The sequence below is a fragment of the Arctopsyche grandis genome, chromosome 8 (genome assembly GCF_051622035.1).
Source record: "Arctopsyche grandis isolate Sample6627 chromosome 8, ASM5162203v2, whole genome shotgun sequence".
Taxonomy (NCBI): domain Eukaryota; kingdom Metazoa; phylum Arthropoda; class Insecta; order Trichoptera; family Hydropsychidae; genus Arctopsyche; species Arctopsyche grandis.
The window spans coordinates 25,263,445-25,275,253 of NC_135362.1; the positions used below are offsets into that span (position 1 = coordinate 25,263,445).

The following is an 11,809-nucleotide window of genomic DNA, read 5'->3' on the forward strand; positions in this document are numbered from 1 at the left end:
GAATGTGCGAGAAGTGGGGGTATGGGCTCGCAATCGGGCCTCCATTTTGATTGGTCCAACGCGCCAAGCCTCCAACTAATACCGTATGACGTCACGTATGCGCCAGAGATAGCAAAGTATATAAACGCGAACTCAAATTGCAAATGTTCAAGTGACCAAATTTTATTCATAGCGACACATATCGGTATGAAAAGGATTTGATGACAGTTTAACATTTTATTCGAATTTCTAGGTCGTTTCCTATTGGGTACTAAAAACATCCCACAAGTCATTGCGATGTCAACTCGTGTACAATACATGCTTTAGGGCGAAATCACACAGGGAAGATTGCTTGGCTACCCGCTGTTGGAGTTATCCTACATTTCTTCAAATATGAGATACACTGTTATCGATCATTGTCAAGCAAGGATAAATACAAGGATCAAATTTTACCAAAAACACTCCAGGGGGTGGTTTTGGGACGGAGCTGAGTGTGCCATGAATATGTGCAAGGCCGGTCTCCCTCACGGGCCCGAAAGTGAAACGCCCGAAAACGCAAATATCGGAAGGCAAAGATCGAAAATCGAAAGATCTTAATTCGAAAGATCAAAAAAAAAGGGTGCATGGTAAACGGTGGATACTCACTTAATTTGCGCGAGCAGGATACAACAGGAACAAGAGGAACAGGCTTTTCCTCCCATATTAATGTGCGCGCGCAGATTACATTTGCGTTTTCGGGCGTTTCACTTTCGGGCCCGTGAGGTAGACCCATGCAAGGCATGCCACATTTTTTTCGCATGTTTATAAGTATCTAAAAAAAACCATGTGTCGCGTTCCTTCCTGTGTGATTTCGCCCTTACATCCCATTTCAGGACTGTGTAGCCGGAATCGTAAAAAAAACGAGCGACTCCAACTCTGATTTATATTTAAATTACATATGCATACACCGGTTCGATTTACATTTAAATTGCATATGCATATGAAAGTCGCGAATACGAAGTATCTGGCAGTTGAATTCTTGTTAGCGCGATAGTTCGTCTACGTGTCTCTCGGTGGGTGGAATTTTCGAGTGCTAGATATTCCGTATTCGCGATTTTCATGGTAAAAATTGTCTTTTAATCAAATTACCATTTGTTACATACATTGAATTTTATTTATTTTTAAGTTCAAAAATTTCAAAAGCTTCTATGTAGAACCGTATAATATAAAGAGTAAGTAGACTATAGAGTGCTTTTCCCAATTGCCACTGGGGCAATGTAACCAGAGAAATGTTATGAATGTAACACTCAGACATTCGGACGTACGGACAAACGTACGCATGACCTTTTATATATGTTATATACTTATACAAAAATGATATTAATTCGATAGTCAAAGTTGAGAATGAATGGCCACTTTCATTTCGGCATTATAATTATACTTTTGTTGCACTTAAAAAAACTCGATTGCATTTCAACAGGTATATTATACATACATATATGTATTGTATATATATATATATATATATATACGTATATATATATCCAGAATTGTTCAAATTTGCATATAAATTGCGAGATGATTATTGTCAATAATCGCCTCATAATAACACGTTTAATATATACACATATCAAGGTTATATAAAGAAATCGACTTTTTTTAGGGATAAGATAAAAAATGTACATATAAACAATAGAGCTATGCATAATTTTAAGCAAGGCTATATCTTACAAGTATTAAAATTCAACATTATTAAATTCGATAGGCGAAAACACCTAAAAAATGACGAATAGAATGTAGCGGTATTTGAGCCACACCCCCACTTTTTTACATCGGCAAATGACGCAATATATCCAAAGGGGTATTAAGCTAAGCAGTGAGAAAGTTAAATTTACCAATTATTATTTAATTTTTCGGTTGGCATCCAGGCAAAAAATCTGTTTACGTGTATAGAACAGTTCAGCTATTGGGCTAAACTACGTTCAAACACGAAGCGTAAAAATAGTTTTATTTGCAGGATAGTAGTATTACCAGGAGAGTGTGAGTGTTGAAAAGTTTTTCACATTTCATGACTGGCATGTCGAGTCTTTTTAGGACTTCAATCGTGGTTTTTTTTTCAAATTTCTTTAGTTTGGGGGAAGAGCCCCTTGGATAAGCTTCTCATTCCCGTTATTTGTTAGTATCCTGCTTCCACACACGCAAGTTGCGTATATGAAAGGAGTTACTGTCTACACACATTCCAACACTATTATCATGGTATTGGCAGTGGCAGATCAAATAAATGGGGACTCCAAGCCCATTTGAAATTTGAGGCCGTTTTCATCATCATTTTTACCATGCTTTTCAGTATATGGTTTTTCATTAGAATTTTACCAAACCATATTTTTTTATTTATTTACTATACGTACATGAAACACTATCAGTTTTTGGAATATAATTATTACTGTGGTAAACACCTTTACGCGGGGAAGTGGCTCTCACAACACGTTCTAAAGGGAAAACGTGGACTGACCTGGAATGTGTCGTTATCTGTTGTAGGGTTCTCCTCGTTCTATGTTACTCGTCGAATCGCAGCCAGCTGTGTGAGCTGGAAGGAGAAAAGCTGGAGACTCGGTCACGACGTCCTTCTTCTACGTAGACGGCTTCTGGCTGTTCCGTAAACAGTGGCGTATATAGAGGGCGGGAGCTCCAGGAACTGTACATCTACTACTGAGACTCAGCCGCACGTGGACCGCTCGGCTCTCGGGATGCAGGAAGACACACATGACTGTGTCTCTTGAAGGCCTGATGACAAGAGAGGCGTCTGGTACGGGAGATCTGAGCTCGAACGTCTCCGAAGAAATTCCGATGGCAAGAGAGCGCTTCTCTCCTTGAGCGCGCCCGGAAAGCTACGTTCGGGGAGTGGGGGTAGCAGAATGCTAACCTCACCTTTGGCACTGCCACCAACTGAAGGGACGATGAGGAAGACGTAGCGTTACAATAGTGTTTTAAAATACTGTTACGTATACTAAAAAGAGTAATTGCGATCGGATTAGGCCGGGTAGCGTCCTGAGAGACCGTGTGACCGGTGTAAGTGGTTTTAAGGATTAGCGACAGGCTAAGTGCATGTAGGCTAAACAATGGCGACCGAGTTGGCTGGTATTGTTCCTTTCACAGAATTGACCTGTACCGTGGGAGCGAATGTCGTGGGAAGACATATCCGTACGTGACCATAACAATAGGTAAACAAATTATACGTCGAAGATGTTCTGAGAGATCTATCCCTTATAAGGCGAAACTTAGGCGATATCATGTCATTCTGGACTGAGCACTGCCAGTGCGTGTATCTCCTTAATCACCAATAAATGCTGTGATACGACTAAGGCCTTTTACTTTGATCCTCCACCCACCCCTACGCAACAATACTATTTAAAATAGGTATTCATTTCATTTATTCTTGGTTGACGAACGTATTTTGTACATTCACAATAATTTGTAAGTTGTAAATTTTGGTAGCAAAGGCCCAATTTGGGGCCCTCAAGATTCGGGGGCCCCAAGCACGCGCTTATTTCTAATGTATGATAAACCACCGCTGGGTATTGACATATAATTCTATGATGCTTCCCCAATGTGAAGAGAGGCCATGAAATATTGAGTTTTGGAAAAGTTGAAATATGTACACCTAATATAGTAATTGGACTATTCGTCACATTGCGGTGGTCACAAAGACAATTTTTGCCATGAAAATCGCGAATACACAACATTTGGCACTCAAGTTCTCTTTAGTATGATAGTTATCGTTAGTATGATGGACTTTTCGGCTGCCAGATGTTCCGTTATAGAGATTTTAGTGACTTTGTGACCAGTAATCACCGAACCACCTAATATGTATATAGCTGTAGTTTGTGTAACTTAGACCAAATCTCAGGATGAGTGCGAAAAGTCAAAACTTTCAACAGTAGCGCAATTTTTGTCTTGTTTTATGTAGATTTTGATCTGCGCAGTAATGGAGATCAAGCTTTGCCTTTGCTATGCACCAGCCGAGTCTTCTGTCTCCATCCATGATAATCCTCATCCACAGGTTCGACGCGTTCGGGCCTGCTGTCAGCTGCGGGTTGGTTTCGATTACTTTTAACCTGTTGCTATCCATTAGTCAGACTGATCACTAACTTTCCCATATGTCAGGTTAAGAAAAATTATGGTTTACCAGATATGATATGCGCACTATGAAACTAATGTAGAAGCAGTTTTTGAAGTATTTGTCTTAAAATTGACGAAGTGTCAAAACTAAGGTTAAAAAAAAAAGTTTGGAGCCGGAAGAAATTTTGCTGGAAGTTTTATGATGAGAGAATGAGTCGAGTGTTGATTCGCCTGCAAACTTTTGTAATTTCCCTATCAATGACGGGAAAACTAAACAGGAATTGAATGCTTTTGAAGGTTAGTATCAATTTAATTTTAAATATAAATCCATCAATAAATTGACTAGTCATCCTTATAATCAAATATATATAATGTCAATCTTAATTTACAGGTGTGTAGAGGAAAAGTTACTTAGTGTGAGCCGGAATGTAGTAATGAGCCTGAAATTATAGATGATGCTAAACATCAATTAAATAATCAAATTAAATCATTAAACAAAAACCATGCACACTTTACGAATAAAAAATAAACAAATTCTAAAATTTCAAAATCACATGACGGAGTAAAATCATATAAATATGTAAAATCATATATTTGTTTAATATCGTTTACTCAAAAATCTCACCTTACAATATATAAATAAAATCTTATTTTGGGGAAAAACCCTCCCTATAATTGTGGTATCTGTCTGAAATTTTTTGTTCATATAATCTAATCTTGTAATTCGTAGAAGATCTCATACCGGGGAAAAGCATTACACATGTGGCATTTGTTTAAAATCATATCTTGCCAAACATGTATATACAAATGTATCATATTGGAGTGAAATCACATATTAAATATGCACTTTGCAAACATGCAGATGTAAATATTTGTTTAAAATCATTTTCCACAGACGTAACAAGTGCAAAAATGCTAAGATTTACATTTTTTTATTTTATTTTTAATTTATAATAGGAATGCCTAACAGGTAACCCCAATGCTCCTTCTTAGCCAGAAACATTGTACACTTGATACAAATATTATTAGTATTATACAAAATACATAAATACATATCAATTAATATCCACAGAGACATCTAAGTATAGTCAAATTTGTAAATTTGAAGCATTTTAAACAATTAAGTAAATACATATCAATTAACATCCACAGAGACATTTATAGTCAAATTTGTAAATTTGCAGCATTTTATACAATTCATCAAAATTCGAAATTGCTGAAAACTTGAGATTTTGCGAGAAAATGGGTAAGGTTGCCAATTTTTTGGAACCATTTCAATGAAAATCAGATCATTTGGCAAACTGATCCACCTGGAGTCACAAATCCAAGGTCTAGCCGGCAGAAACCAGTGCAATTTGAACCCGTGACCACTCTGTTCAAAGCATTATATGCTAACCACTATTATATTCTGCTGGTTCTTCAAACTAAAACTTCTTATATTTATTTACACATTTACTATTATTTTAAAAAATATGTATACAGTATGCTATACACTTATTAAATGACTACATAATCCCACTTGTTCGGGCTAACTCTCGGTAACAGACTTAAGTAAGCCTATCTATACATTTAACCTCTATTTAGAAAAGTTTGTATGAACATTTGAGGAAAATAAAGATATATTGATAAATAATAAAGCACTTAATGCTGAAAAAATAAATTAATATCATGTGACTTACATTTGAGAAGACTTTCCTCGACAATATCTTTAAAATCACATTCTGAATCTCTTCTTTTACTTCCAACAATTATAGAACAAGCAAGTTCACATTAATTTTTGTATTACAATTAAAGTTCCTTTTTTTTCAATTTACATTTTGCTTATATTTTATTTTTAATCTTATTTATTTTGATTAAATCTGCATGTAAACGCAGTTATATAATAAATTATCACAACATATACATATTTTTATTTTTATTTGACATGGCCCGGCCGACCTAGAACTAAGAAGTATTCCTATTTGGCCCTTCTAAGTTGGAAACCCCTGAAATAACCTCAACCTTTATCCAAGATATCTCATTTGTTATTGCAAATGTGTCAAGTCAGATACAAAAACAGCTCCAGGAATGATCTGATACAAATTGAAAGCCCGAGAAAAATATATTCAATCGATAAGATAGTAAATTCAAATAAAATAAACTATAAAGAAATCCGGAAATATGTATATAATATTTGATAAAGGTTTCGATCTTAGATATAAGATAATAATTTTAGGATGAATCAACAAATTATGAATGCTATGATTTAACAGCAAAATATTATGTTTGTAAGTGATGACAAAACGATAATATTAAACGTTTTGAAATGTTTTCTGTGAATTGTTTTTAGAACTTCAGCAATTAACACAAATATTTTGAACTTCTTGATATTTCAATCTGATGAAATAGTATGAAATGTTGATTCATTTTCGCAAAAGTACATATAATAGATAAATATAACAATGGGCTACTTTTTTAATCGACATATTTGATTATAACTCAGAAATCTTTAATAATTTGAACTAAATTATTAAGATTACGAAAAGATATTGAAATTTTTTAATTTGGACGAGCTTTCGAAATATATTTCATTAAAAAAAATGCCTCTCCACGTTGTATGGTCATTACTCAAACTACCTGAATTATATTAATACAGGTAGTTTGAAACAATCCCCCCCCCCCCCCCCCCATTTGAAACAATGCCTTTTAACGCGTGTGGCATACTCTATATAAAAGGGTTTTTCTACCTACAATTTTGGCATATGTATGTATGTCGGTATCAAAAATATGCTACCTTATATGGGCTTTTCTACCTGTCTACTTTCGGTCAGGTTCAAACTTCACACCCAAACGCTACAACTGCAATATTAATGCTAATTGACAGGAAATTGTTATGTTCCTATACATTAAAATAATGAAAGTTTAGGTAATTCCATACAAAGGCTTGGTGATTCATCCAACGATGATTCATCCATTTTCTTTTACATACATATTACATTTCACTATCAATTCCATATATTTTTATTTATTTCGACGTCACCAGGTTCAAGAAAATCACTAGGCTCTATTTATATGTACATACATATATTAGAGTACATCGAAAACAGAGAATTTTGGAATATGGATACAGCTTTCGTTGGGAAAGACCAGGGCCACCGAGAGGAATCCCGGGCCCTGAAAAAATAATTCCATACCCTATGAAAAAACAACAAAAAAAATCGTAAAGATATATTTTTTTAATATGCGAAAAATCTATCAGAACTATTATATAGAAAAATATCTATATGTATGTTAAATGCTGTGTTTTGAAATAATCGAATATATTTTTTTTGATTTTTAAATGCTTTTTATTATTACTAAATTATGTTCACAATACAACTTATATCTATTTTAATAGCTACCGATCTACTGATCATTTTCTATTTTACAATTTAATTTAATTTGATTAGTAATCATAGTATTATATTATTATAATGTTAATCTACAGCATAATAGGAAAAAGAGCTCAAAAACCTATTTACAATCGTTATAAATGCTCATAATACATCTAATACATAATATTAATTAAAGACTCTCTAAAGTCGATGACCTAAATCAGATTGTGTTTAGGTAATCTGTGTTTATACCTCAAGGGTATAGATATTTTGTTGTAATCACTGAGACTCTTCACAAGTGTGCTAGTATGGTTATTAGTGATTCTGTCATAGAATCTACTGGTTAGTTTGTTAGTAATGTCTGTAACAAACGGAATATTATATATAATAATCGAATATGAAAGTATGATCTAACAGGTACAATTTCACACGGACACAAAGAATGCGCGGATCGAAAAATAATAAACATTTAACATTAAAAATATACATATATTTTTATGTAGAATTATATTAAATATCAATAACGACCAGTTGAATGTCCCAACATGGGTATCCCAAGTAAGTATCATAGTTAGTCTGTAAAATATAATATAAAAATTATAAAACAAAATGATCTGCACTGCCACCGGCCCGGCCCATTAAAGTTTGTGAAAATCATGTTTTTTTTTATTAACCGATATTTGGATCAAGTTTCAGATTTTTTTCTTATCTTAGCAATGTGAAGAAACATCCCATGTGATGTTTTTTAATGTTAAATTATTCCGTTTATATGATAAGTAAACTATTAAAGCGGTGCTAATTCTTTCAGAATATTTATAATATATTTTACGGATTCACCATGATACAGAACGTCTTTTCTCACTTTAAGCTGTTTCCAAAATCCAAAATTCGCTGTTTTCGATGTATGTATAATATGTATATTCATTTTGTATATAGTTTTCGATGTGTATGTATATATTTTTGATACCTACATACATATGTATGACAGAATTGCAGCCAAGTATACACCTCAGGTAGAAAAACCCCTTTATAGAGAGTATGCCACACGCGCTGAAAGGCATTGTTTTTAATGAATGGGGGAGGGGTAATACTGGATTCATTTTAATCATAGAATTCAGGAAGTTTCAGAAATAACCAAAGATCATCGGCCAAATTGATTTTACCCACAAAAATGGTTGTTAAAACGAGAGCTAAAATAAGGTTGACAATATTGAACCATTTTTGTGGGTACAAGCATCCTGGCTGCTAAAGTCTGCTTATGATAGCTTGATTTTACTGCCTAATGTTACAAATGTAATTCATCACATGTACCAAGGTGCCATATCATCAATGAAATGTCTTCTAAAAACTCTTGCTGAGGAAGATGATCAATTGATCAGTTTCTGGAAATTGTATAGTACATATATTGGATGCTATACACAGAATAGCAAAATGTTTGGTCGAAAGTAAAATTAATAACACTGGTTCGATCATGAAGAAAGATTCTTCCTAATGTGGAAATAGCTTTATCAGATTCTGAAGAGATTGCGGCTAGTGATAAGAATATCTGAAATATGCAAATTAATGGAAATTTTTAAATGTTTGGAAAATATTGATCGAGAAGAAGATTATCTTTCAATTATCCGGTCCCATGATCTCAACATCAGCCAGGATAATCGAGAGTACACTGTATTCACTATTCGACCATTACTTTATAAGTACATATATTTAGCAGGTCGAGTGGATTTTCTTAATAGATTTCGACTTCATAAACGAGTAATGGCTTGCAAGTATTTTACATATGTCTGTATATTATTTTTATCATATATGTACTTACATATAATTTATATTTACATATAATAAATTTCGCTAGAAATTTCCCGAGCAACTTAAATTTTACGAAAAGATATTTACATATAACCAAAATATAATTCTAGAAAGGAATAAGTATGAATTATCTAGTGAAAAAAATCATATATAAATTATAACCAAAGTTATAATGTGGTAGAATTATCAATCGGTAATATTTATTTTGTATTAATTATTTTAATATTTTGTATAATCTATCATTTAATTAATTAATTTATAAATGATTGAATTAATAAAACAATAATTTTCTTAAAATTATTGGTGTTGTTTTTTTTATAATACAGAAACAAAAGAAGCCGTTATTTATTACATAATGTACATATGTATCTAACTTAAAATTTTATCTCTTCATTTTTTGTCACTTTGAAAGTTTTCGAATGTATTCAAATATTCGAATACTTCGTAATTCACTATTCGATATTCTACACAACTCGACGAAAATTTTGTAACCCTAGTATGAATAGTTAATTTATTTTTTGAAGATTTTTCAAAATCACGAATACATATATTTTAAGACATTAGTTTTATCGAGTTACATTTTTCTTGGCTCTATTTATGGCATTTAAACATTGAAAAGCTTCAGAATGTGAAGGACCGATACTCTCTCTCGAGAATTTCCTCTTCGTCTTCTTGATCTTGATCCTAAAAGCAAAGTTTACCATAATTATTGACTCATCATTTAAAATTTGTAATCCAGAATCAATCCAAATCACCCGGTGATATATTCTTCATTGCATATTGAAATTTGTAGTACTGCTTTCGTGATATCTTCTAAATCACTTTCTACTACATTAATGAAATTTACATACATTACTGAAACTTATATACATTACATACGATCTTTTCAAAATGGTTTTACCAAATTTGACACATCTAAAAAATTCCATATCTACTACCATATAGCTACAGTGTTTTGAATTTGATGACTGTGTCTTGAAGCTGATTGGTTCGGTGATTGTTCCGCAAAAAGTGATCTCGCGCAAGTCACTGAAATCTCGATCACGGAACATCTGGCACCCAAAAACGACATCAATCGAAAGCTACGACGCCAAATATTGTACCAACGAGAACTCGAATCCTAGATGTTCCGTGATCGATATTTTAGTGACTTGCGCGAGATCGCTTTTTGCGGAGTAATCCATATACCGTTTTCATTAACTTCGTCTGCTAACAATAGTATTCGACGCGTTTGTTATCGATACAAGCGTTTGACTGTACATTAATTACCAGCAGAATAGACCAGTGGTTACCATATAATGCTTTGAACAGAGTGGTCACGGGTTCAAATCCCACTGGTTTTTGCTGGCCAGACCTTGGATTTGTGACTCCAGGTCGATCGTTTCCTAGCAGAGTTTGCCAATTTATATGATTTTTCATTGAAACGGTTCCAACAAATTGGGAACCTTACTTACTTACTTCAAATTGGGAATCTTGGGTTTTCAGCAATCTCGGATTTCGCTGAATTGTATAAAATGCTGCAAATTTACAGATTTGATCATAAGTGTCTATGTAGATGTTAATTGATATATATTTACCGAATTTCGCTGAATTGTTTAAAATGCTGCAAATTTTCAAATTTGACTATAGATGTCTCTGTGGATATTAATTGATATGTATTTATGTAATTTGTATAATACTAATAATATTTGTATCAAATTAACAATGTTTCTGGCCAGGAAGGCGCTTTGGGGTTACCTGTTGGCTACGTCTACACTACCGATATCTTCACCCGATATTTTCAAATTTTCCATATCCAGTTCCCATATTGCAACCTGTGGTTGCTATTTAGAAACTGGTTATGGACAAATTCGTAAATATCGGGTGTAGATATCGGTGGTGTGGACGTAGCCGTTAGGGGACGTAGCCTTTTTTTGATCTTTCGACTTAAGATCTTTCGATTTTCGATCTTTATATCCTTCCGATATTTGCGTTTTCGGGCATTTCACTTTCGGTCCCGTGAGGGAGACCGGTATTTATGTACTTTGTATAATACTAATAATATTTCTATAAAATTAACAATGTTTCTGGCCAGGAAGGCGCTTTGGGGTTACGTGTTAGGCCTTCTTGGTATAAATTAAAGATAATAATAAAAATAAATAAATAAATTACACCCTGATCCTGGATCCATTAGTTGTATTACAGCCAATCAATGTACCGGGTTGTTGAAAATTCGTAAAATTTCGTTTGTTTTGAATGATTTGTCTTGTTCGATTTCCTTTTTCCGAATAATCGAAAATCTGGATAATGTTCTACTGTATTTAGAAATTTATTTTTGGAAAAAAGTCCTGAAAAAAACTGGTTTTATCTTACAACTCACCAAAACAGATACCCAAAGAAGCAGTACTGCACCAGTATGAATGGTCACCCTGACGAATGCTCACCCTAATTTTGTATATTCAAGCTTTCTAAGCCATGTGTTGCCATTACAGTCTATGCTAAATTCTACCTAGTTAACAATTATAATTTATGTCGTCAGTTCCGATCAGGTAGCCCGCGCGGCCTGGTGTCCATCCAGCGCGCTCTCGGCCCGC

General features: G+C 33.8%; 1 long non-coding RNA gene across 1 annotated transcript; it reads left to right on the top strand.

The window, feature by feature from the left end:
* The first annotated feature begins 3,851 nt into the window (after positions 1-3,851).
* LOC143915598 (uncharacterized) lies at positions 3,852-5,980 on the top strand. The gene is made up of 3 exons (XR_013260919.1): positions 3,852-4,051; positions 4,123-4,374; positions 4,469-5,980. It is a non-coding gene; the product is annotated as an uncharacterized LOC143915598 (long non-coding RNA).
* Positions 5,981-11,809: the final 5,829 nt, after the last annotated feature.